Source organism: Apodemus sylvaticus, chromosome 23, assembly GCF_947179515.1.
Source record: "Apodemus sylvaticus chromosome 23, mApoSyl1.1, whole genome shotgun sequence".
Taxonomy (NCBI): Eukaryota; Metazoa; Chordata; class Mammalia; order Rodentia; family Muridae; genus Apodemus; species Apodemus sylvaticus.
This window is the reverse complement of record NC_067494.1, coordinates 3965238-3990188: the sequence shown is the minus strand read 5'-3', so window position 1 is coordinate 3990188 and position 24951 is coordinate 3965238. Positions and strand designations below refer to the sequence as shown.

At 38.8% G+C, this 24951-nt stretch overlaps 1 pseudogene; it reads left to right on the top strand.

Annotated features, from left to right (window-relative positions):
- The first annotated feature begins 909 nt into the window (after positions 1-909).
- LOC127674235 (pyruvate kinase PKM-like) overlaps positions 910-24951 on the top strand; it is a 59448-nt pseudogene continuing 35406 nt past the window's right edge.

Below are 24951 nucleotides of genomic sequence, written 5' to 3'. Positions count from 1 at the left end.
GCTACACAGCATTGCCTCCTGTAATGATCAGAACAACACCACACTTTGATCAGTTGCTCATGCTTTGGTCTTCCAAGCACTAGTCTGCTGCACACTAATACTACAAGTAGAGTATCTGTGCTAACAAGCAAATGGAGCTAAACAAGCTGAATGTCCTCTTAATCTACATTAGCAAAGTGCTCTCCCTGAAGCTAAATAATACGACCTTGCTTATAAAGCTAGAGCAATGTAAAAGCAGGGCTAGTGGCTAAGGAAATGGCTGAGTGAATAAAGCACTTTCTGGGTAAGAATTAGGACTGATCAGATTCCCAACACTCATGGAGGCATGTGAATCCAGCACTAGGTTCAGAGCCAAGAGCTTGGTGTCCAACAGTTCTGACTTAATCCATGAACTTTCGGTTCCCAGAGAGAGGAACAGCTTTGTTTCAAAAAATAGGAATAGAAGACACCTGATGCTAATCACTGAACTCTGCATGCACTCTCACAGGTATACACACACACACACACACACACACACACACACACACACGCATAAATAGAAGCAGTAGTGCTGGAACTTTAAAGGAGATATAGAAGTAATACCAGCAAGTGACCCAGTTGACTGATGGAAGGCTGGCATGGAGGCACACCACTGACAATTGTAAAAGGACACCATGCCAGGCGGTGGTGGCGCACAGGCGCACACCTCACCTTTAATCCCAGAACTTGGGAGGCAGAGGCAGGTGGATTTCTGAGTTCGAGGCCAGTCTGGTCTACAGAGTGAGTTCCAGGACAGCCAGGGCTGCACCAAAAAAAAAAAAAAAAAAAAAAAAAAAGTCTCAAAAAAAAGAAAGAAAGAAAGAAAGAAAGAAAGAAAGAAAGAAAGAAAGAAAGAAAGAAAGAAAGAAAGAAAGAAAGAAAGAGGACACCATGCAGCTCATGGAGAAATTGCAGGTAAGTCAGGAAAAAAAAATTAGGAGGGAAAAACTTTGTAAATACTCATACAAGATGTCCGTAATGTTTCTTTAGTACTACATTACATTGAACATAAACTGGACTACTTGAATGACATTCTTTGTGTGTTGTTTAACATTTAATTACCATGTATTAATTGTTCAAAATAATTTGTTGCATTGAGATATTTCAAGTGTGTATATACTGAACTTTGATCATATTTATCCATGACCTTTTCTGGTATATTTTTTCTACTACCTCTACTTCTCTTCCTCTTCCCACATAATTCTCTTTCAACATGCATGTCTAATTAAAGCTCTAGATTGCTTATTAGAATAAAGGACACAGTCTGAAATCCAGGCAAGATGAATCCCATTTCAGAAAAGAGCAGCACCTGCTGATTACTTGTGCCAGACTGCAGAGGAATTTTAATCGAGCAACATGGCCTCTTTGACAAGGAATCACTTCCAAAAACCTGTGTCTGTGTGATTCAGCTGGAATGCAGACATGCCACACTCCTTTAATCTCTTTTGCTGGAATACAGACATTCCCTTGGTACACACCTGTAAAGTAAAACTAGTGTGTAGAAGGAAGCAGCCATGTTTGAAAATCAAAAGTGATGAATCAGATAAAGATTTGACAGAATGAGTCAGAGATAGAACTTAACCAACTCTCTGGTGTAACAATACTTAACAGCAGCTTAGGGAAATAGTTCAGTTAGTTCAACTGAATGGGGCTGAGTTTGGTGCATTGGTTGGGAGTCGGTCCAGTGAGTATAGTCCAGTGGAGTTGAGTCAGTTAATGCCAGAGAACGAGAAGGAACCAGAAGATTAGAACAGATTGACAGAGTTAGGTTGAGGCAAATCAGAGAAATTCATTGAGAAGTCATCCTAAGTGAGGTAACCCAATCTCAAAAGAACACTCATGGTATGCACTCACTGATAAACGGATATTAGCCTAGAAGCTTAGAATACTCAAGACACAATTCGAATATCAAATGATGCCCAAGAAGAAGGAAGGAGTGGTCCCTGGACCTGGAAAGGCTCAGTGCAGCAGTGTAGGGGAATACAGGACAGTGAAGCGGGAAGGGGTGGATTGGGGAACAGGGGGAGGGAAGAGGGCTTATGGGACTTTTGGGGAGGGGCATCCAGGAAAGGGAAAATCACTTGAAACTTAAATAAAGAATATATTGAATAAAGAGAGATAGAGAGAGAGAAGTCAAAAGAAGCCAGTTTGAATCACTCAGAAGAAAATTTTGAGCCAGAACAAATTGAGTTGAACCAGCAAGTCAGAGTTCAGGAAAAACAAACAAACAAACAAACTAGAAAGGGTAAGTATATTCAGGATTAAGCCTCTAAGTTAACAATTGCATTTGATGAATAAGAGTTACTTTTACACCAGGCAAAAGAGAAGTCAAATGAGAAATGAGGAAGGTCCACAGGTAGGTCCACATCCTCCCCTGCCTAGTGGAAGTACTTAAAGAAAGCGCAGTCCTTGCAATGCTGAATGTGTGAAAGCAATGGAGATTCTTCCTCGGAACCTGCTATGAAGATGTTTAATGACCACCTCTGGGATGGAGGATGAGATTTAGAATAAGAAAGAAAACATACCACAGCCAGGGATATAGGACCTGCAGCATGTTCATGTGGCCTGTGACACAGAGAACATTACCAAGTATTGTTTCAACAAGGCAGAAACAACAGTCATGGTTTCATGTTTTTTTTTTTCTTTTCCAAACCACTCTTCTACAAATCTGGCAGTAAGTATTCTGGACTCCTTGAACTTGACAGTCACTCAGAAAGGTTATTTAAGATTGGGGACATGGACGAACATGGAGAGGGTTACCACAAACCTACTTAACATTAAAATCATGTGGGAAAAAATGTACTCTTCACATACCAACATATTTTCCACAAGAACCATAGACACACTGTCTTATTGAAACAGTTGTAAAATGCCCTTCTATACTGTGATAACACTGCAAGACAGTTCTGGAGAGCTTTACTTCTTAGAAAAGAATATTTCTAGAACATTCAGCTAAGAAGAATATGTTCTGAAGAAATTGTGTTACAGGACATTTTAAGAAATGTAGTTTTAAAAGATTTATTTTATTTTTAGTTTTGTGTGTGTGTGTGTGTGTGTGTGCCTCTGTGACTGCCAGGTTAGTATAGGTTCCTATGGAGGCCAGAAGAAGGCATTGGATTCCTGAAAGCTGGAGTTATAAGAGTTATGAAGCACTGAATGTAGGTGCTGGGGACCACACCCAGATTCTCTGGGAACGCAACAAGTGCTCTTAACTTCAAAACCATCTCTCTAGCACTTAAAAAATATTTTAAATACTCTTTACACTTTGTTTCCTAATCAACATTTAACCAACTTGCTTCTGCTTCAGTGATTCTCTATAAATAATAACGAAAAAATAACAGACTTAAGAATGAATGTAAGACAATACAAAGACAGAGGTGTAATAATCTACTTTTTGAGAACTTTTTTATTTTTGAGCGTTTTATTTTACCCAGTAATATACTTTGAAATAAGATACATACATTTTTGACTAAATTCCATTAAACACTTAATAGAATTCTTTATTTTTTTTTAACTTTTTTCCCCTATATTCTGTTTACATTCCAAAAGATTTTCCCTTTTCCGGTTCCCCCTCCCCATAAGTTCCCTAAGCCCTTTTCCCTCCGCCCATTCTCCTATCAACCCCCTCTGACTTCTCTGTTCTGGTGCTCCCCTACAATGCTGGAATAAGCCTTTTCAGGATCCAGGACATCTCCTTCCTTCTTCTTGGGAGTCAGTTGATTATGTGAATTAGGTATTCAGAGTTTCTGAGCTAATATCCACTTATCAGTGACTGTATTCCATGAGTGTTCTTTTGTGACTGGGTTACCTCACTTAGGATGATATTTTCCAGATCCAACCATTTGCCTAAGAATTCATGAATTCATTGTTTTTAATTGCTGAGTAGTATTCCATTGTGTAAATATACCACATTTTCTGTATCCATTCCTCCATTGAGGGATATCTGGGTCCTTTCCAGCTTCTGGCTATTATAAATAGGGCTGCTATGAACATAGTGGAGCATGCGTCCTTATTGCATGCTAGGGAATCCTCTGGGTATATGCCCAGGAGTGGTATTGCAGGGTCCTCTGGATGTGCTATGCCCAGTTTTCAGAGGAACAGCCAGACTCATTTCCATAATGGTTGTACCAACTTGCATTCCCACCAGCAGTGGAGGAGTGTTCCTCTTTTTCCACATCCTTGCCAACACCTACTATCTCCTGAGTTTTTAATCTTAGCCATTCTAACTGGTATAAGGTGAAATCTCAGGGTTGTTTTGATTTGCATTTCCCTAATGACTAATGATGTTGAACATTTCTTAAGGTGCTTCTCAGCCATTTGAAGTTCTTCCTGTGAAAATTCTTTGTTTAGCTCTATACCCCATTTTTAATAGGGTTATTTGGCTCTCTGACATCTAGCTTCTTGAGTTCATTGTGTATATTGGATATTAGCCCTCTGTCAGATGTAGGGTTGGTGAAGATCCTTTTCCAATTTATTGGTTGCTGTTTTGTCCACTGGACACTTCTTACTGGTCAAAGGAAAAATCCACCAAGAAGAACTCTCCATTCTGAACATACATGCTCCAAATTCAAGGCCACCCTCATTTGTAAAAAAAACTTTACTAAAGCTTAAAGCACACATTGCACCTAACACAATAATTATGGTCAAATTCAACATACCACTCTCCTTAATGGACAGATCAAGAAAACAGAAACTAAACAGGGACAAGTGAAACTCATGGAAGCATTGGACCAATTGGATTTAACAGATATATATGTAGAACATTTCATCCTAAAGCAAAAGAATATACCTTTTTCTCAGCACCTCATGGTACCTTCTCAAAAATCGACCATATAATTGGTCACCAGACAGACCTCAAGAAATATAAGAAGATCGAAATAACTGGCTGGTCCAGCTGAAGGGCCATCAGCAGTGGAACCAAGGCGACACAGGGTCCAGTTAGGCCCTGCGCCCACGACCACTGACCTTCGCTGACCAGCCGGGCAGCAAGCAGCTGCGGTTGTGCGGCGACTTTCCTGCACGGAAGCCTCTTCAGAACTCGGCCTCCCACAAGTCAGGAGAGGTTCATCCATCTTGGTTTCGGACTCCAGGGATTGGACAGACTGAGGTACACAAACATAATCCGAGGCCAACACCGCGGTGGTCTGAGCCCGACAGGCATTGGCCTGCACCCAGGCCCTGGGCTGATCGGGGGGCCATCGGGGTGCCAACCCAGCCAGGAGGTTTTTTTTGCCCGGGCCTGCGCGCGCGCCGCCATTTTGCCTGCAGGACAACAGAGAGCTCTGGCGGGCAGAGCCGTAATGGGCATAGTCTGAGGCTAACAAAGCGGGGGTCTAGGCCCCAAAAGGCACAGGACTGACCCCAAGAACTGGGCGGCTTGGTGGGCCATCTGTGAGTCAACCCGCCCAGGAGGTTGTTAGCACAGCAGACTCTCCTGGCGCTTTCAGGGAGCGCAGGCGTGCATGCCCGCCGCCATCCTGGTCACCTGGCAGACCCAATTAACAGTCATAGCCCTAGGGGAGCTTTGCTCGGACCTTGGCCTCCCAGGTTTTTGCCTGGACTCAGGGACTGGGCGGCCAGGCTAACCTTGTGTGCACCAGCCCGGTTGGGGAATCGGCTGCCCAGCGGAGTGAGCAGAACACAGGGGAGGTCACAGCAGCATACACTGTCGGCACTCCCTGCAGGTGCACACGGGCTCCATCTGGTCCACAATCTGGGGCAAGGCCTCAGGCAGAAGCCCTCAGCTCAACTCTCCACTTCCGGATCCAGATCAGCCTGGGCGGCCACACCACATCTCCAGGTCCTGCCAGAGGCTAGCTGGGCTTCCGGGTGGCCAGCTGGGAGAAGTCAGTGTGCTCCAGTGAATCCAGCAGGCCCCAGCGGGAGCCTTCAGGTGCCTGCTTCAGGATCTGATCAGCCTGGGCAGCAGCACCCTGTCTACAGGCAGTACAGGGGGTAAGCTGTGCACCAGAGGCCAACGGGGAAGGGGCAGCTTGCACTGGTGAGTCCAGCACTGACAAGACAAACTAACACCAGTGAGAACTAGATTGCAAAAGGCAAATGCAGGAACGTCACTAACAGAAATCTAGGCAATATGGCAACATCTGAACCCAATTCTCCTCTACCAGCATGTCCTGGATACCGCATCACACCAGTAAAACAAGATTTGGATTTAAAATCACTGGTCATGATGCTGGTACAGGAACACATGAAGGACATACTTAAAGAAATTCAGGAGAAAATGGATCAAAAGTTAGAAGCCCTTGCAAGGGAAACACAAAAATCATTGAAAGAAATCCAGGAGAATACAAAAGCCAACAAGGAGAAAATGCAAAAAACACTTAAAGAAATACAGGAGAACTTTGGTCAACAGGCTGAGGTTATGAAAGAGGAAACACAAAAATCTCTTAAAGAATTACAGGAAAGCACAAACAAGCAAGTGAAGGAGCTAAGCAAAACCACCCAGGATCTAAAATCAGAAGTAGAAACAACTAAGAAAACTCAAAGGGAGACAACTTTGGAGATAGAAAGCCTTGGGAAGAAATCAGTGGACAGAGATGCAAATATCAACAACAGAATACAAGAGATAGAAGAAAGAATCTCAGATGCTGAAGATTCCATAGAAACCATGGACTCAACAGTTAAAGAAAATGCAAAATGCAAAAAACTTGTAACCCAAAATATCCAGGAAATCCAGGACACAATGAGAAGACCAAACCTAAGGATTATAGGCATAGATGAGAGTGAAGATTTACAACTTAAAGGGCCAGCAAATATCTTCAATAAAATTATGGAAGAAAACTTCCCTAACCTAAAGAGAGAGATGCCCATGAATATAAAAGAAGCCTACAGAACTCCAAACAGTCTGGACCAGAACAGAAATACTTCCCGTCACATAATAATCAAAACACCAAATGTTCTAAACAAAGAAAGAATACTAAAGGCAGTAAGAGAAAAAGGCCAAGTAACATATAAAGGAAGACCTATCAGAATCACAGCAGACTTTTCACCTGAGACTATGAAGGCTAGAAGGTCCTGGGCAGATCTCATGCAGACTCTAAGAGAACACAAATGCCAACCAAAACTACTATACCCAGCAAAACTCTCAATCACCATAGATGGAGAAACTAAGATATTTCATGACAAAACCAAGTTTACCCAATATCTATCCACAAACCCAGCCCTAAAAAGGATAATAGGAGGACATCACCAATACAAGGAGGGAAACTTCACCCTGGAAAAAGCAAGATAGTAACCTTTCATCAAACCCAAAAGAAGTTAACCAATCAAATTTAAAAAATAACGTCAAAAATGATAGGAAGTAACAATCACTATTCCTTAATATCTCTTAACATCAATGGACTTAATGCCCCAATAAAAAGACACAGACTAACTGACTGGATACGTAAACAGGACCCTACATTTTGCTGCTTACAGGAAACACACCTCAGGGTCAAAGACAAACACTACCTTAGAGTAAAAGGCTGGACGACAATTTTACAAGCAAATGGTCTCAGGAAACAAGCTGGAGTAGCCATTTTAATATCAGATAAAATTGACTTTCAACCCAAAGTCATCAAAAGAGACTCTGGGGGACACTTCTTGCTGGTCAAAGGAAAAATACAAAAAGAAGAACTCTCAATCCTGAACATCTATGCCCCAAATGCAAGGGCACCCTCTTTCGTAAAAGAAACTTTATTAAAACTCAAAGCACACATTGCACCTAACACAATAATTGTGGGAGACTTCAACACTGCACTTTCCTCAATGGACCGATCAGGAAAACAGAAACTAAACAGGGACATAATGAAATTAATTGAAGCTTTGGACCAATTAGATTTAACAGATATATATACAACATTCTATCCTAAAGCAAAAGAATATACCTTTTTTTCTCAGCACTTCATGGTACCTTCTCCAAAATCGACCATATAATTGGTCACAAGACAGACCTCAACAAATATAAAAAGATAGAACTAATCCCATGCCTCCTATCTGATCACTATGTAGTAAAAGTGGTCTTCAATAGCAACAGAAACAACAGAAAACCCACATACACGTGGAAACTGAACAATACTCTACTCAATGATACCTTGGTCAAGGAAGAAATAAAGAAAGAAATTAAAGACTTTTTAGAACACAATGAAAATGAAAACACAACATACCCAAATCTATGGGACACAATGAAAGCAGTGCTAAGAGGAAAACTCATAGCCCTGAGTGCCTCCAAAAAGAAAATGGAGAGAGCGTACATTACCAGCTTAATGACACACCTGAAAGCCCTAGAACAAAAAGAAGCTATTTCGCCCAGGAGGAGTAGAAGGCAGGAAATCATCAAACTCAGGGCTGAAATCAATCAAGTAGAAACAAAGAGAACCATACAAAAAATCAACAAAACCAGGAGCTGGATCTTTGAGAAAATCAACAAGATAGATAAACCCTTAGCCAGACTGACCAAAGGGCACAGAGAAAGTATCCAAATTAACAAACTTAGAAATGAAAAGGGAGATATAACAACAGAAACTGAGGAAATCCAAAAAATCATCAGATCCTACTACAAGAGCCTGTACTCAACACAACTGGAGAATCTGGAGGAAATGGACAATTTCCTTGACAGATACCAAATACCAAAATTAAATCAGGACCAACTAGACCATCTAAACAGTCCCATAATGCCTAAAGAAATAGAAGGAATCATAGAAAGTCTTCCAACCAATAAAAGGACAGGACCAGATGGCTTCAGTGCAGAATTCTACCAGACCTTCAAAGAAGAGTTAACACCAATACTCTTCAAACTATTCCACAAAATAGAAACAGAAGGAACACTACCCAATTCCTTCTACGAAGCCACAATTACGCTGATACCAAAGCCACACAAAGATCCAACAAAGAAAGAGAACTTCAGACCAATTTCCCTTATGAACATCGATGCAAAAATACTCAATAAAATTCTTGCCAACTGAATCCAAGAACACATCAAAACAATCATTCACCATGATCAAGTAGGCTTTATCCCGGGAATGCAGGGTTGGTTCAATATACGGAAATCCATCAATATAATCCACTACATAAACAAACTCAAAGAACAAAACCACATGGTCATTTCATTGGATGCTGAAAAAGCATTTGACAAAATTCAGCATTCTTTCATGCTTAAAGTCTTGGAGAGAATAGGAATTCAAGGCCCATACCTAAACATAGTAAAAGCAATATACAGCAAACCGGTAGCCAGCATCAAACTAAATGGAGAGAAACTTGAAGCAATCCCACTGAAATCAGGGACCAGACAAGGCTGCCCCCTTTCTCCTTATCTTTTCAATATTGTACTTGAGGTACTAGCTCGGGCAATTCGACAACATAAGGAGGTCAAAGGGATACAAATTGGAAAGGAAGAAGTCAAACTATCATTATTTGCAGACGACATGATAGTCTACCTAAGTGACCCAAAAAACTCCACTAGTGAGCTCCTACAGCTGATAAACAACTTCAGCAAAGTGGCAGGTTATAAAATCAACTCAAGCAAATCAGTGGCCTTCCTATACTCAAAGGATAAGCAGGCTGAGAAAGAAATTAGGGAAATGACCCCCTTCACAATAGCCACAAACAGTATAAAGTATCTTGGGGTGACTCTTACCAAACATGTGAAAGATCTGTATGACAAGAACTTCAAGACTCTGAAGAAGGAAATGGAAGAAGACCTCAAAAAATGGGAAAACCTCCCATGCTCATGGATCGGTAGAATCAATATAGTTAAAATGGCCATTTTGCCAAAAGCAATATACAGATTCAATGCAATACCCATCAAAATCCCAACTCAATTCTTCACAGAGTTAGAAAGAGCAATTTTTAAATTCATCTGGAACAACAAAAAACCCAGGATAGCTAAAACTATTCTCAGCAACAAAAGAAAATCTGGGGGAATCAGTATCCCTGACCTCAAGCAATACTACAGAGCAATAGTGTTAAAAACTGCATGGTATTGGTACAGTGACAGGCAGGAGGATCAATGGAACAGGATTGAAGATCCAGAAATGAACCCACACACCTATGGCCACTTGATCCTCGACAAAGAGGCTGAAACCATCCAATGGAAAAAAGATAGCCTTTTCAACAAATGGTGCTGGTTCAACTGGAGGTCAGCATGCAGAAGAATGCGAATTGATCCATCCTTGTCTCCTTGTACTAAGCTCAAATCCAAATGGATCAAGGACCTCCACATAAAGCCAGACACTCTGAAGCTACTAGAAAAGAAACTGGGGAAGACCCTTGAGGACATCGGTACAGGGAGAAAGTTTCTGAACAGAACACCAATAGCGTATGCTCTAAGAGCAAGAATTGACAAATGGGACCTCATAAAATTACAAAGTTTCTGTAAGGCAAAGGACACCATCAAGAGGACAATTCGGCAACCAACAAATTGGGAAAAGATCTTCACCAATCCTACATCAGATAGCGGGCTAATATCCAATATATATAAAGAACTCAAGAAGTTAGACTCCAGAAATCCGAACAACCCTATTAAAAAATGGGGGTACAGAGTTAAACAAAGAATTCTCACCTGAAGAACTTCGGATGGCGGAGAGGCATCTTAAAAAATGCTCAACTTCATTAGTCATTAGAGAAATGCAAATCAAAACAACCCTAAGATTTCATCTTACACCAGTCAGAATGGCTAAGATTAAAAATTCAGGAGACAGCAAGTGTTGGAGAGGGTGTGGAGAAAGAAGAACACTCCTCCACTGCTGGTGGGGTTGCAAATTGGTACAACCACTCTGGAAAGCAGTCTGGTGGTTCCTCTGAAAACTGGGCACCTCACTTCCAGAAGATCCTGCTATACCACTCCTTGGCATATACCCAGAAGACTCCCCACCATGTAATAAGGATACATGCTCTACTATGTTCATAGCAGCCCTATTTATAATTGCCAGATGCTGGAAAGAACCCAGGTATCCCTCAACAGAAGAGTGGATGCAAAAAATGTGGTATATCTACACAATGGAGTACTATTCAGCCATTAGAAACAATGAATTCATGAAATTCTTAGGCAAATGGATGGAGCTAGAGAACATCATACTAAGTGAGGTAACCCAGACTCAAAAGGTGAATCATGGTATGCACTCACTAATAAGTGGATATTAACCTAGAAACCTGAAATACCCAAAACATAATCCACACATCAAATGAGGTACAAGAAGAAAGGAGGAGTGGCCCCTGGTTCTGGAAAGACTCAGTGAAACAGTATAACGGGGAAGTGGGAAGGGGTGGGTGGGAGGACAGGGGAAGAGAAGGGGGCTTACGGGACTTTCGGGGAGTGGGGGGGCTAGAAAAGGGGGAAATCATTTGAAATGTAAATAAATTATATCGAATAAAAAAAAAAGAAGAAGATCGAAATAATCCCATGCCTCCTATCAGATCACTTTGGAATAAAAGTAGTCTTTTTGAGAATTTTAAAGTTAGAGAGAAATCAGTTCAGTAGCCAGAGGAGAGTATGGAGTCAAGATAGTCTATACATTTGGGTTTGAAAAACTGGCTGATGTTTAGGGGTGTGTGTGTGTGTGTGTGTGTGTGTGTGTGTGTGTGTGTGTGTGATACTAAGGGAATAGAGCTTGATGGTGCAAGTGTGAAGGAAGGGGTATACATTAATAGGCTCAAAGCTTTTGAGGGACGGAGACTATGAATCTATGGAGCAGCAGGGGTACAGTCACAGTTCCCCATTGATCACTGCATATGTGCTGAGCAAGTGGCACTAATGCTGGGTGTTGGAGGGCTGATGACATAACAACATGGTTTCACTTTCATCAGATTGAATGTCTTTCACTGTTTTGAGAGGTCATCTGATGCATGTCAAAAAGGAAGTGCTTGGGAAGACATTAGGAAAAAATACAGGACCATGAATTCAATAGACAACTGATGCTCTGGCCATGGGAGATACCTTTTCAAGATTTAAATTGAGTTCTGTCTTTTACTTTAGCTAAGTTTTTCTGCCTTTGTTCAATTAGAACGTAAGAATTGTCAAATCGGCACCTGCTTTGATCAAATAGGAATCTCATGACTGCAATATAGCATCTCAGGAAAAGAAGAAGGGAAATCATTAGGTATTAGTACCAGGTATTTGATAATTGACTTTACTTTACTTCAGTTATCATGCACATGTTTCTATAAATACCAAAACCTGGGTGAGATATTAAAAGTAAACAAGTTAGTACACATGGCCTTGAGTCTTATTCCAATTCAAACTTTAACTCAGGTTACTTGAGCATAGACTTTGGTATCAAGATAAATAGCCTATAGACTTTGTGCTAAAGCAGTTAGAACACATATCATATAGATCAATTGAAGAATGTGCTTAAAAATAGAATTGTGTGAGCTATCCAGCAGGAAAGGAAGAAGTTAGAAGAATGCCAAGAAACATAACACAGAAGTACTAAAAGTAGATTCAATAAAGAGAACAGGGCCAAACTGCAAAGGCTGTGTCTAAATAATGCCATTTGCAATTGACTTGACCAATTTCCTTTTCACTCAACTGAACTAAGTGACTTTTCAAAACCCATTGATACGTGCATGATGAAAGGGTCCAAAAGGAAAGAAAAGAGAGGATTCCATTGGAGAAGAGTAGATAAACAGTGGCCTCGTAAGAAGGGTTGAAGTAAAATGGGAGCAAATTTTGAAGAAGGGTTGATTCAGACACATGATTTTTAAGGTGCAATATAATATATAAAACTTAATTATCTTAGTTATAGGAATTACATAAGTAAAAATTGAAAAGGTAATTTGGAGATTTGACAGAGTCACATTTTTGGCTCTTATACTGACACAGCTGCATTTATTTATAGTGTATCTCACTGGAAGTTGCTATCATTGTGTTATGATTTCATTTGCTGTTATAACAATGTTCCTAGTCTGCTTCTGGATACCATCCTTGGCCACAGAGCTACATACTCAGGTGGCACAGGGAGATAGCCTTCCACGAGTGTGGAGAGGCCTGAGAGTGCAGGTAGGACCACCCCTTCTGATCAGAGGAACAGGCCTGAAACCCTCAGGACACAAGAACACAGGGGTAGCCAGAGACAGGTGTCTTCTGATTTCTATCTGTGCCTAGAGATGATCCTGGGACACATAGCTACATACACAAATACCATCACAAGGGAGCTGGTATCCCAGGGGTGCCTACATATCTGTGTTCACAGACAGAACTGGTCTCCCAGGAGTACTGATGCACAGTCTTGCAGGACAAATGAGCCACAGTCAGAGACAGCAAGACCAGCTAACACCGGAGATAACCAGATGGCAAAAGGCAAATGTAAGAATATTACCAATAGAAACCAAGGCAACATGACAGCATCTCAACCCAGTTCTCCCACAACAGCAAGTCCTGAATACACCAAAAAACTGGAAAAGCAAAACTTGGATTTAAAATCACAGCTCATGATGCTGATAGAAGACTTTAAGAAGTACATAAGTAATTTCCTTAAAGAACTACAGGAAAACACAACCAGTCATGTGAAGGAATTGAACAAAACCACCAAGGATCTAAAAATGGAAGTAGAAAAAATAAAGTAGTCACAAAGGAAAACAACTCTGGAGATAGAAATCCTAGGAAAGAAGTCAGAAGACATAGATGCAAACATCAACAACAGAATACAAGAGATAGAAGAATCTCAGGTGCAGAAGATACCATATAAATCATTGACACAACAGTCAAGGAAAATGCAAAATGCCAAAAGATCCTAACCCAAAACATCCAGGGAATCCAGGACACAATGAGAAGACCAATCCTAAGGATTATAGGTATAGAAGACAGCGACGATAGAAAAAAACTTCCCTAACGAAAGAGATGACTATGAACATACAAGAAGTCTACAGAATTCCATATAGATTAAACCTGTCACATAATAATCAAAACAATAAAAGCACTAAACAAAGAAATAATATTAAAAGCAGTAAGGGAAAAAGGTCAAGTAACATAAAGGCAGACCTATCAGAATTACACCAGACTTCTCATCAGAGACTATGAAAGCTAGAAGATCCTGGACATATGTCATACAGACCCTAAGAGAACCCAAATGCCAGCCCAGACTACTATACCCTGCAAAACTCTCAATTACCATAGATGGAAAAAACCAAGATATTCTATGACAAAAAACAAATTTACACAATATCTTTCCACAAATCCAGCCCTACAAAGGATAATAGATGGAAAACCCCAGGAAGGAAACTATACCCTAGAAAAGGCAACAAAGTAATCTTTCAACAAACCCAAAAGAAGGTAACCACACAAACATAAAAATAACATAAAAAATAACAGGAAGCAACAATCACTATTCCTTAATATCTCTTAACATCAATAGACTCAATTCCTCAGTAAAATGACATTGACTAATAGACTGGAAACATAAAGAGAACGCAGCATTTTGGTGAATACAGGAAATGTACCTCAGTGTCAAAGACAATCACTACCTCAGAGTAAAGAGCTGGAAAGCAATTTTCCAAGCAAATGGTCCCAAGAAACCAGCTGCAATGGCCATTCTAATATAAAAAAATTGACTTTCAAACAAAAGTCATCAATAAGATGAAGTATACTTCATACTCATCAAAGGAAAAAGCTACCAAAAAGAACTCTAAATTTTTGCTGAACATTTTTGCTCCAAATACAAGGGCACCCACCTTCATAAAAGAAATGTTTTTAAAGCTCAAAGAACACATTGCATCTCACACAATAATTGTGGGGGACTTCAACACCCCACTCTCATCAATGGACAGAGCAGCAAAACACAACCTAAACAGAGACACAGTGAAACTAACAGAAGTTATGGAACAAATGGATTTAAGAGAACATTTCATCCTAAATCAAAAGAATATACCTTCTTCTCAGCACCTCATGGTACCATCTCCAAATTTGACCATATAATGCACCAAAAAAACCCAGATCTCAACAGATGTAAGAAGATTAAAATAATCCCATGCCTCCTATCAGATCACTACCGATTAAGGCTGATTTTCAATAGCAAAAATAAAATAAAATAAAATAAAATAAAATAAAATAAAATAAAGCAAAAAACAAAACAAAAAACAAAAAACAAACAACAACAACAACAAAAAACCAGAAAGACCACATACACATGGAAGATAAACAATGCCCTACTCAAAGATGACTTTGTCAAAGAACAAATAAGGAAAGAAATCACGGATTATTTTTTTTTTTTAGAATTTAATGAAAACAAAGGCACAGAATACCCAAACTTATGGGACACAATGAAATCAGTGCTAAGGGGAAAACTCATAGCTCTGAAACATAGCAGCTTAACAGCACACCTGAAAGTTCTAGAATAAAAAGAAGCTAATACACCCAAAGGAGTAGATGGCAGCAAACAATCAAACTCAGGGCTGAAAACAATCAAGTAGAAGTAAAAAGAATTATACAAAGAATCAACAAAACCAGGAGCTGGTTCTTTGAGAAAATTAATAAAATAGATAAACCCTTAGACAGGCTAATCAGACAGCACAGAGACAGTATTCAAATTATCAAAACCAGAAATGAAAAGGAAGTCGTAACTACAGAAACTGAAGAAATTAGAAAATCATGAAATCCTACTACAAAAGCCTACACTCAACACAATTGGAAAATCTGGATGAAATGGAGAATTTTCTAGACAGGTACCAATTACCAAAGTTAAATCAGGATCAGGTAAACGATCTCAATAGTCTTATAACCCATAAAGAAATAGAAGTAGTCATTGAATGTCAACCAACCAAAAAAAGCATGGGACCAGATGGTTTTAGTGCAGAATTCTATTAGAATTTCAAAGAAGACCTTATACCAATACTCTTCAAACTATTCTATAAAATAGAAATGGACAGAACATTACCCAACTAGTTCTATAAAGCCACAATTATACTGATGACAAAACCATACAAAGATCCGACAAAGAAAGAGAACTTCAGACTGATTTCCTTTATGAATATTGATGCAAAATGCTCAATTAAATTCTTGCCAAGCAAATCCAAGAACACAACAAAATGTTCACTCACCACGGTCAAGTAGGCTTCATTCCAGAGATTCAGGGAAGGTTTGATATGCATATGCAGAAATCAATCAATGTAAACCACTACATAAACAAACTCCAGGGGGAAAAATCATGGTCATTTCATTAGATGCTGGAAAAAGCATTTGACAAAATTCAGTATCCTTTCATGTTAAAAGTCTTGGAAAGATCAGGAATTCAAGGCCCATATGTAAACATAGTAAAAGCAATATAAAGAAATCCAGTAGCCAACATCATACTAAATAGAGAGAAACTTGAAACAATCCCACTAAAATTAGGGAGTAGATAAGACTGCCCTCTCTCACCATATATATTCAATATAGTATTTGAAGTTCTAACTAGAGCAATCAGACAACAAAAGGAGATCAAAGGGATACAAATTGGAAAAGAAGTCAAACTATCACTATTTGCAGATACAATCCTATAGGTAAGTGACCCCAAAAACCCCACCAGGGAACTCCTACAGCTGATAAACAACTTCAGCAAAGTGGCCAGATATAAAATTAACTCAAATAAATCAGTAGCCTTCCTATCCTCAAAGGGTAAACAGGCTGAGAAAGAAATTAAGGGAAAAGACAACCTTCAGAATAGTCACAAACAATATAAAGTATCTTGGTGTGACTCTAACCAAACAAGTGAAAGATCTGTATGACAAGAACTTCAAGTCTCTGAAGAAAGAAATGAAGAAGACCTTGGAAGATGAAAGGATTTCCCATGATCATGGATTGGTAGGATAAATATAGTAAAAATGGCCATCTTGCCAAAAGCAACCTTCAGATCCAGTGCAATCCCCAAAATTCCAACTCAGTTCTTCATAGAGTAAGAAAGAGCAATTATCAAATCATCTGGAATAACAAAAAACCCAGGCTATCGAAAACTATTCCCAACTGTAAAAGAACGTTTTGGGGAATCAGCATCCTGGACCTCAGGCAATACTACAGAGCAATAGTGATAAAAACTACATGGTGTTTATACAGTGACAGGTAGGTAGATCAATTGAATAGAATTGAAGACTGAGAAATGAATTCACATACCTATGGTCCCTTGATCTTTGACAAAGGAGCTAAAACAATCCAGTGGAAAAAGATAGCCTTTTCAACTAATGTGAAGGTTATCATGCAGAAGAATGCAAATTGATCCATTATTATCTCATTGTACTAAGCTCAAGTCCAAGTGGATCAGGGACCTCCACATAAAACCAGACACACTAAAAATAATAGAAAAGAAACTGGGGAAGAGCTTTCAGCACATGGCACAGAGGAAAAGTTCCCGAACAGAACACAAATAGCTTATGCTCTAAGATCAAGAATTGACAAATGGTGTTGTCCTCCTATTATCCTTTTTAGGGCTGGGTTTGTGGATAGATATTGGGTAAACTTGGTTTTGTTGTGAAATATCTTAGTTTCTCCATCTATGGTGATTGAGAGTTTTACTAGATATAGTAGTTTTGGTTGGCATTTGTGTTCTCTTAGAGTCTGCATGAGATCTGCCCAGGATCTTCTAGCCTTCATAGTCTCAGGTGAAAAGTCTGCTGTGATTCTGATAGGTCTTCCTTTATATGTTACTTGGCCTTTTTCTCTTACTGCCTTTAATATTCCTTCTTTGTTTAGTACATTTGGTGTTTTGATTATTATGTGACGGGAAGTATTTCTGTTCCGGTCCAGTCTGTTTGGAGTTCTGTAGGCTTCTTGTATATTCATGGGCATCTCTCTCTTTAGGTTAGGGAAGTTTTCTTCCATAATTTTATTGAAGATATTTGCTGGCCCTTTAAGTTGTAAATCTTCACTCTCATCTATGCCTATAATCCTTAGGTTTGGTCTTCTCATTGTGTCCTGGATTTCCTGGATATTTTGGGTTACAAGTTTTTTGCATTTTGCATTTTCTTTAACTGTTGAGTCCATGGTTTCTATGGAATCTTCAGCATCTGAGAGTCTTTCTTCTATCTCTTGTATTCTGTTGTTGATATTTGCATCTCTGTCCCCTGATTTCTTCCCAAGGCTTTCTATCTCCAAAGTTGTCTCCCTTTGAGTTTTCTTAGTTGTTTCTACTTCTGATTTTAGATCCTGGATGGTTTTGCTTAGCTCCTTCACTTGCTTGTTTGTGCTTTCCTGTAATTCTTTAAGAGATTTTTGTGTTTCGTCTTTCATGACCTCAGCCTGTTGACCAAAGTTCTCCTGTATTTCTTTAAGTGTTTTTTGCATTTCCTCCTTGTTGGCTTTTGTATTCTCCTGGATTTCTTTCAATGATTTTTGTGTTTCCCTTGCAAGGGCTTCTAACTTTTGATCCATTTTCTCTTGAATTTCTTTAAGTATGTCCTTCATGTGGCATATGCTCTAAGAGCAAGAATTGACAAATGGGACCTCATAAAATTACAAAGTTTCTTTAAGGCAAAGGACACCATCAAGAGGACAAATCGGCAACCAACAAATTGGGAAAAGATCTTCACCAATCCTACATCAGATAGCGGGCTAATATCCAATATATATAAAGAACTCAAGAAGTTAGACTCCAGAAAACCGAACAACCCTATTAAAAATGGGGTACAGAGTTAAACAAAGAATTCTCACCTGAAGAACTTCGGATGGCGGAGAAGCATCTTAAAAAATGCTCAATTTCATTAGTCATTAGAGAAATGCAAATCAAAACAACCCTAAGATTTCATCTTACACCAGTCAGAATGGCTAAGATTAAAAATTCAGGAGACAGCAGGTGTTGGAGAGGGTATGGAGAAAGAGGAACACTCCTCCACTGCTGGTGGGGTTGCAAATTGTTACAACCACTCTGGAAAGCAGTCTGGCGGTTCCTCTGAAAACTGGGCACCTCATTTCCAGAAGATCCTGCTATACCACTCCTGGGCATATACCCAGAAGACTTCCCACCATGTAATAAGGATACATGCTCTACTATGTTCATAGCAGCCCTATTTATAATTGCCAGATGCTGGAAAGAACCCAGGTATCCCTCAACAGAAGAGTGGATGCAAAAAATGTGGTATATCTACACAATAGAGTACTATTCAGCCATTAGAAACAATGAATTCATGAAATTCTTAGGCAAATGGATGGAGCTAGAGAACATCATACTAAGCGAGGTAACCCAGACTCAAAAGGTGAATCATGGTATGCACTCACTAATAAGTGGATATTAACCTAGAAAACTGGAATACCCAAAACATAATCCACACATCAAATGAGGTACAAGAAGAAAGGAGGAGTGGCCCCTGGTTCTGGAAAGACTCAGTGAAACAGTATTCGGCAAAACCAGAATGGGGAAGTGGGAAGGGGTGGGTGGGAGGACAGGGGAAGAGAAGGGGGCTTACGGGACTTTCGGGGAGTGGGGGGGCTAGAAAAGGGGAAATCATTTGAAATGTAAATAAATTATATCGAAAAAAGTGAATAAAGTAAAAAAGTAATGATAATAAGTATTTAAAAAAAAAAGAATTGACAAATGGGACCTCATAAAATTACAAAGCTTCTGTAAGGTAAAGGACACTGTCAATAGGACAAAATGGCAGCCAAGAAATGGGAAAAGCCCTTTACTAACCCTACATCCTACAGAAGGTTAATATCTAATATATACAAAGAACTCAAGAGCTAGACTCCAGAGAACCAAATAACCCTATTAAAAATGGGGTACAGAGCTAAACAATTCTCAACTGAGGAATACTGAATAGCTGAGAAGCACCTAAAGAAATGTTCAACATCCTTAGTCATCAGGAAAATGCAAATCAAAACAAGCCTGAGATTTCAACTCAGGAAGGATTAAAGGTGAGAGCCACCATTGCCAGGCTTTTACCAGCTACTTTTAAATACAAATATTTTTATCATTATTTCTAACACTTGTGATATAATTATAATAGAAAAAGAGGGTGTATATACATATCAATCTATGCACTCATATGTGCATGTACATGTATATATGTATATACCTGTATACATGTATACTTACAGGCATGTAATATATTTTATACATATATATATATATACCTATGTATTAATGAATACAGATATTATATATATATACCTATGTATTTGTTAACTATGAAATGTAACTTCTACTTAAAAATGCTATAAATTGTGTCAAATATTTTGTATATATTCTGAGAATAATGAATTCCTAAAAATGGAGCCCATTCTGCTAGCTCATGAGGGAAATAAAGAGAACATAAGAAAAATACTGACTACACTTCAATATTTGAAAGGTATACTCTTTTGGCTTCAACATATTCAGATAGACACACACACACACACATGTATGAATGTATGTATGTAAGTAAATACACACATAAATGTATATATGTCCCCTTTTAAAATGTATGATTCTGATATCTCTCTCATACCTATCAGATGAAGACTTAGAGAAATTATCCCCAAGATATGTAGTTTAAGCAACCCCAGAGCAAAAAATAGACCAGCACCCAGTTGAGCTTTTGTGGTATGACTGCTTATCCTCACAGATGTTTAACTCTACACTCTCTTTAAGTGACTTTCAGCCACTTTTAAAATTTTATTGAATATTTTACATGAATAACCTGAGGAAAGGCACACATTCTTGTACCAAGCCTCCCTGCCTTCTGCCCATTCCCCCTCTACATGGTTCAGCACCAATATGAGGCTCAGCACATAATATCTTTCACAACTTTAACTCTTTCGTAATTTCACATATGTATGTAAACTATGTTAAGCTTTTGTAAGCCACGCTGCCCTCTCTTTTCCCCTTCCTACTCCTCATGAACCTCTTCCTCTGCGTTTCTATCTACTGCTGTCTCCTTGTATGTGACTCAGTGAGTTCAATCCCATTTTTTACATGGACATGGAGAGAGCTTATTTCTAAAAACACTCAGCCATCATAAAAATTACTATATCGCTGAAGAAAATAACTCCGCCTTCCCAAGGATGCTTACTGCCAATGACTACTCAGAGGGAGCACCCTTCCGAGTCCTCCCCTTTCATTGATGGAAGGCAAGCATGATAACTGCATCTTATTCATGATTGTAAGGACCTTATTGTATCCAAGAGACTCCTTCTTGCCCTCCACCTCTTACATTTTTTTCTGTCCTCTCTTCCATAATATTCCATGGGACTCATCATTTCATTAATTTTAAAACCTTAGTTTTTTCCACTCCGTAATCTTCACCCTACATCCTGGAGGGGCATTGGGAGAAAATCCTGCCTTGGGTGACATAAACGACCTGGTTTACCCCAGCCTTATCACTTACTACTTTTATGCTATTGGATAATATATTTAAATTTTCATTGTGGCCTCAGATAGATCAGCAATGGGTTAAAAGAGATGGAATATGAATGAATCCAACACTTGCTTGATTTTCTTTGTTTTTACACATTATCCATAAATATTAAAACTGTCACAATCCAGTTCACAAACTAGTCCCATTAAAGTATAAATTGTTTCTCTACTCAAAAATTAATATATTTAAGATAATTAAATCTAAAATGTTTAAATAAAACAAATATTTAAATATAAATTTAATATTATAAGTACAAGCACACAAACAAATGATAGAATTAGACTATAATCCAATTTCTCCTTTTCTCAATAGTAGTATGTAAAAAGTTGTAGTTATTTTGATTCAATATATTATGTTTATCTTGACATTATTTGAATAACATTATCTTTATCATTTGTCTTGTAAAAATTATTTGTAATTGATTTAATTTCTGTTGTTTTAACTATTGTTTCCTAGGTATATCTAATAGTTTTAAGTCTTCTATAGTAATAGTAGTAGTCATAATAGTCATAGTAGTAAATACATCATCTTTTCTTTGCACTGATATGTTTTATATATTCTTTATTAAATGATAGAATTTCAACATATAAGGCAAATAAAGAACATAGAGAAACTATAGGCAGAATATTTCTTGTACTTAAAAATGATGCTCAATAATTAGCAATTGTTTAAATGATATAGCCTATTTTATCTTATTTTATTGTATTTCTGCAGTAAGCATGTATGGTTGTAGAGCATAGGATCAAGCTGAATTTATATGCCACATGATGACATTTTAACTAGTATAAAGTTGCATATCTCCCAGTGCTCCCATATATCACAACTATGCAGTAGATTATGCAATACAAGTTCCAATAATCTACTCTATGATGTTCCAGTGATTATGAAATCACCTATCATCATTTTTTTCAGAATGTCTTCTATTTTTGTGTGATACATAATTTTCCATAATGTGCCAGGTCAGTAGATTGAATAGAAGGTTGCAGAGAAATATAAAAGTTGAGCCAAATGTGAGTACAGTAAGGGCTTACTCTCTATTTATTAGCTTTGTGTTTAAAATCATTTAGCAGTATTAAATAATGACTCCAAACATATATTTGATTCCTTGGAGATGGGAAGTTTATATTGTCTCTAGTTAATTTCTCTATTCCAAAAGCACTTAGCCTATTGCCTAGCAAAACTGACTTTATGCTAATGTGTGTTTGTATAGCAATTTGAATGAATGTTATATTCTATGAACTTATGGATATTTAGTCCAAACTCCATTCTAGTCCATTTAGAGTACTAAGTATTAAGTAGTAAGTGTGAATTTCAGTTGTCCCTGGATACAACAAGACAGCCTATCTCACACCAAAATATCTGTAGATATGAAACTGTTCAATCACTGAATGTAACAAACACAGTGGACAGATGAATGAAGCCAATCTAAAAGATTTGATCCTTACATCAAAACTCTATCTTAAAATAAAATTTGAAAGTACAACTAGCATTTTACTTCTATTCAATCCGCTGACCTGGCACATTACTATATAATTATATATCATGCAAAAACATTTTAACTAGAGTACACAGGTAAAAGGAAGACTACACCCTGCAATACATGGTATAGACATTTCAGTAGGCCTTCATTATTTAGTGTTACAGAGTCAACTTCTGTTATTTAAAAAACTAAATATTTTGGAAATAAGGAAGAGACTTACTAGTTTTTGATGTTTTGGTTTTTGTTTTGTTTTGTTTTGTTTGTTTGTTTATTTGCTTGTTTGTTTTGAGAAATGATCTTTACCCCAACCTGTTGATCTTATAGCTAAGGTTGATCCTCCTTTCTCTGCCTCAACAAATGCTGGGATTACAAACAAGAATTACCATGCTGATCTTATTCCTTCCAGCATTTACATTTAACTTCATGACTTGGCTTCTACTTTGCCAAAACTGCAATTTGCCAATGGCCTGAAGAGCAAGTTATAGTTCATAACAAGGCCCACAATTTGATGTGGTTTTTAGTTTTTTAATCTTTTACTGGATATTTTATTCATTTACATTTTGTATGTTATCTCTCTTCCCAGTTTCCCCTCCTCAAATACTACCTCCCCCTGATTTATGAAGGTGCTCCCCCATCCACCCACCTACCCATGCCCCACCCCCCCTACCATTCCTCTAGGCTGGGGGTATCAAGCTTTTACAGGATCAAGGGCCTCCCCTCCCACTGATCCCAGATAAAGCCATCCTCTGCTACATATGCAGCTGTAACCATGGGTCCTGCCATGTGTATTCTTTGGTTGGTGATTTAGTCCCTGGGAGCTCTGGGGGGAGGGGGAGTTCCTGGTTGTTTGATATTGTTGTTCTTCCTATGGGGTTGCAAATCCCTTCAGCTCCTTCAGTCCTTCCCCTAACTCTTTCTTTGGGGTCCCCATGCTCAGTCATATGGTTGGCTGAAAGCATCTGCATCTGTATCAGTAAGGTGCTGGCAGAGCCTCTTGGGAGACATGCATATCATGCTAATATCAGCAAGCAATTCTTGGCATCAGCAATACTGACAGTTTTGCATATGGAATGACGGCTGCATATGGAATGGATCCCCAGGTCGGGCAGTCTCTATATGAACTTTCCTTCAATCTCTGTTTCACTTTTGTCCCTGCATTTCTTTTAGATAGGAACAATCCTGTGTTAAAATTTTTGAGAAGGGTAGGTGAACCATCTCTGAACCAGGAGCCATGCCTAACCTCTAGATATGGTCTTTACAAGTTCTTTCTCCCCTTTGTTGTGTATTTCAGCTAGTATCGTCCCGATTGGGTCCTGGGAACTTCTTGATTTCCGGGCATATGGGACTTTCTGTTGGCTACCACCAATTCTGTTGGCTACAACCTCCATTGCTACACACCTCTGTTCAATTTCCTGATCCTCTGTACATCTACCTCCAACTCCTCCCACACCTGATCCTGTCTCCTTTCTCTCCTCTCCCCCTCCTCTCTTCCTCCCAAATCCTTCTAACACTCTCTCCCCAATGATTATTTTGTTCCCCTTTTCTAAGAAGGACTGAAATATCTACACTTTGATCTTTCTTCTTGGGCTACATAAGGTCTGCAAGTTGTATCATGGATAGTCTCAGATTTTTTCCTAATATCCACACATGAGTGAGTACATATGTGCTCTTTTCTAACTGTGTTATCTCAATCAGGATTATATTTTCTAGCTCCATCCATTTGCCTGCAGATTTCATGAAGACATTGTATCCATTCCTCTGTTGAGGGACATCCAGATTATTTTTACTTTCAATCAAAATTAATCAAAAGAGACAAGGAAGGACACTTCATACTCATCAAATGAAAAATCTAACAAGATGATATCCCCATTCTGAACATCTATGTACCAAACACAAGGGCACCCACATTTGTAAAAGAAACATTCCTAAGCTTAAATCACACAACACCCATACATTAATAGCGGGAGTCTTGCCGGGCAGTGGTGGTACACGCCTGTAATCCCAGCACTCTGGGAAGCAGAGGCAGGAGGATTTCTGAGTTTGAGGCCAGCCTGGTCTACAGAGTGTGTTCCAGGACAGCCAGGGCTATACAGAAAAACCATGTCATGAAAAAACCAAATCCAAAAAACAAACAAAAAAATAGTGGGAGACTTTACTCTCAC